Source organism: Triticum aestivum, chromosome 6A, assembly GCF_018294505.1.
Source record: "Triticum aestivum cultivar Chinese Spring chromosome 6A, IWGSC CS RefSeq v2.1, whole genome shotgun sequence".
NCBI lineage: Eukaryota > Viridiplantae > Streptophyta > Magnoliopsida > Poales > Poaceae > Triticum > Triticum aestivum.
In genome coordinates this window covers 481753372-481756887 of record NC_057809.1, presented here as the reverse complement: position 1 = coordinate 481756887, position 3516 = coordinate 481753372, and the positions used below count along the sequence as shown (strand labels likewise).

At 45.2% G+C, this 3516-nt stretch overlaps 1 long non-coding RNA gene across 2 annotated transcripts; it reads right to left on the bottom strand.

The window, feature by feature from the left end:
* Nucleotides 1-477: 477 nt before the first annotated feature.
* LOC123127995 (uncharacterized) lies at nucleotides 478-2745 on the bottom strand. Of its 2 annotated transcripts, XR_006462884.1 has the most exons (4): nucleotides 2323-2745; nucleotides 1922-2012; nucleotides 1148-1841; nucleotides 478-716 (listed from the first exon to the last, which is right to left on the bottom strand). It is a non-coding gene; the product is annotated as an uncharacterized lncRNA (long non-coding RNA). The 2 variants fall into 2 exon arrangements; XR_006462883.1 differs by having other exon boundaries at nucleotides 478-1841; nucleotides 2323-2742.
* Between the last annotated feature and the right edge of the window lie 771 nt (nucleotides 2746-3516).

Here is a 3516-nt window from a genome sequence, read left to right as displayed (position 1 = left end):
GTTTGAAAGTTGATGGCGTGGTTTGGATCGAATACAAATTAACTGATGGATTTCCTTGTTCTTCGATTTGTAATAGAAATCTTCTCTGAGTTGTAGATGAATTAGGATTGGATTTTCTTTCTTTGGGAAAAAAGGATGAAGCAAGGGGAAGAGACAGAGGAGGCAGCGCAGGAAGAGCCCAATGTAGGAACATGACCCAGCCGCCAAGTTGGGTTCGTTAGCCCAAACTAAGCCCAATGAACTAATCGTTTTACTTGACCGATGGCACAAATCTGGACGGACGAACATGCTATGCTATTAGTACCATCTCGTTTATATTACGATTTTGTCTATACGAATCGTAAAAGCGTATTACAACTGGGCTGAAGCGTATTGTGACGGTGAATCCACGGAGTCAATCCGTGCTTTATTATTACGGAAATATTATTAAACATGCCCGTGCGTTGCTACGGGCCCGATAAATACGGCTCAAAACCCTCACAATTCAACGTCCTCTATTTCAACAAACAAATAAATTCATCGACAAACAAATGATGGCTGCACCGAATTGGGCTTTTGCATCCGATATCTTCCTACACTAAATTGAAGCAAACTATAAAGAACTCACTTTACTCATTAGTGGTACAAAAAGTTCAGCAACACGGATTCTTTATTAGTGCTCCTAAACCCCTTAATTAGCACATCATTTCTCTGAACACTTGCAAAGTCTGCAGCATCTACAAAAGGGTATAAAATGTCTTACTGTCAGTTTAATTAGTAATTAGATGATAAAAATATGACACGACAGTCAGATTTAGTTTACAATCTTATCTTATGGCAGTATTAGTAAGAGAAACCATAATTATGAAATCGAATAAATAGATCACTAAAATAACAAATCTCTGTGACCAAATCAAAATATTCAGAATAACAGAGTGTATGGTTGTGCCTAGCAGGGAGTACTTCATGTTCTGTGATGTCGTATAGTTCTAGTGGCACATTGCATACTGAATGTGAGGTATTTATAGCAAAACAACTTCATATCCAACAATAAAGTAGTAAATTACACCAGATCAATTACAAATGGCTAAGTCTTTCATTAGGGAGGCCGTTGGCGTAATTAGGATAAACTTTGATAGTGCTTGATGTGCAGAACTGAAAAACTAACCACAAGGTGTAAGAGAAGGCATTTCCAGTGAATGGCGCCATGTACAGTTCTTATCCTTTCATCTGATTAGGAAAATCATGCACTGAGGTACATGCAGGAAGAATATGTACCTAGGAAGTGAGGAGCGTGTGGGTGACGGGCGCCCGTGAAGACATGGTGACAAAAAAAGAAACATATATGCTCTCTTGAAAAAAGAACATGTTAGCAGTGCTTGGTGAGATGGCATGTATATAGCTTATATGAAGCACACAAACGGCTCTGCTTTCTTAAGGTTATTCTTTTTTTGTAGGAACCTTTCTAAGCAAAATATTGGTTTACAAATACCTGATGCTCTTCATGTAAGTGTAGACATAAACTCAAATACTACAGGAACGGAACTTTCAAAAGGCAATGATTGGAATTGTGTGAATCAGGCATGTCCCTACTGCAGTATTGAACAACTTTTGTGTCAATCAAAAGGCCATGGACAACACTTCCTGCTTCCGCATCATACATCAATATCCCCATGTGAGGAAAACAAGGTGGCTACCTTAGAATCCTCAGCCTACACACGTTCCTTGTCTAGCATCTGGAATTGCATAAAAAAATCATAATATTACCATAAAATAGGAGACTAACTTCTTGCGATCGGCATGAAGATACCAACGACACAAGGATTGGCAAACACATCACGCTTCTGCATTAGCTCAAATAGCTGGAGCCAAAACCAACAATGAGGGCGTTAGATTGGTGAATGCAATGCTCCTGGGAACAGCAAGAGCGTGAGTAGCTTACCATCTTGAAATAAATCATGAGGGCACCTTGCGTGTTCAAAAAGGCATCGGTTTGAAGAATCCAATGAACCAATCGCCCAAGGTTGCCACATCTGAAAAAATGTCAGATAAGAAAATTCGGTCAGATCACGTGACAAGATCGACAATGATTCCCCATGTAATTTGACGAAAAAGAGACAGCTCGAAGGGGAGAAGGAAAAGGCAAAGGTCGTCACGAGCCTTTAGGAGATGGGCGTTCTTGTGGGACAAGCTCGTGACCACGCCACGCTGCATCTGCGCCCACAGAGCGGAAGCAAAGGGGGACGAGGAACATGTCAACGAGCAACAAGAAATCGAAATCGAAGCGGGCCGAATTGGCGGAGGGAGGCGGGCGGGCGCAGATCTCGTGGCCTGGCGGCTCACCTTGTCCTGCGCGCTGGCCTTGGCCTCGTCGTCGGCACCACCACATACTGCACCACCACGTCGTCGGCCTGCTTCCTTGCTTCCTCGACGACAGCAGCGGCGGAGGGACTTCGCGTCACCGTGCCGGATCCCTCCTTCTCCCCCGCCCGCTAGATCCCGACGCCGTTGTTCTGCATCGAGCAGACGCGTCGTCCCTGGCCGCTCGAGCTACTGCGTTGACCAGATCCAAAAGCTGCGCCCGAGCGCCGCGACGGGGGCAGCGAGCGGGAAGAGGTGCGGCCGCGGCAGGCGGGTTGAGGTCGGCCGCGGCGGCGAGTGGCGCGGTGGTGGCTGGGGAATTTTGCACAGGCCAGGGTCGAGGCGAGGAGGCAGATGCGTATTTCTTTTTTAGCGAACCGTTTTTCTGGCAGAGTAATGATGGATTTCGGGTTAAGTACATAAAATAGGAGGGACTATTTTGCAAAAAAGTCGGGCGACAGTGAGCCCGGATTTGATGATGCAAACACACACGAATCTTTTGTGATTACGCTAGCGGGGCAGGAGCTGAAGGCCCAAGTAGACATGGCCCAGTTGATGGTCGCAGGCCCAGCCAAGCAGCGGACGGGCAGACTAACAAAAAGATAAAATAGTACCACCTTGGATAGCGAAAATAATATAGATGAAAAAACTGAAAGCGTAAAATTACGGGAAGAAGCGTATTGTGACGGTGAACCCGGAGACCCAATCCGTGCTTTATTATTAAAAAAAAACTAGCACAAATACCCGTGCGTTGCAACGGGAAAAAACTGAATGTTATATCTAAGCATAGTGCATCATGGGAATTTTTTGTCAAACGCAACTTGTTTGCAACGTGATAAAAAGTTGACATTTAAGAATACACTTAGATGCATCCGCGTCCATACTTTCTATATTTTCATGGATCGAGTTGATTTAGCCAGTGCGTGCACGTAGGAGCAATTGCAACATCCCTAAAAAAAAGAAAAAGAAAGGAGCAGTTGCAACAGGCATTCAATCCCCACCCCACCCCGAGAGAGATCCTTTTGAGGAGTACGTGCCTCACCGCCTCCATCTTTCTCCTCCCATGACCTTATCTACATCCATCACGACTCATCCTCTTTTCTCCATGACTCCATCATCCAGCGCCCACACGAGCTGGCCCGCCTGTGTTCCAGCCGTGCACCCACTACTCCATTC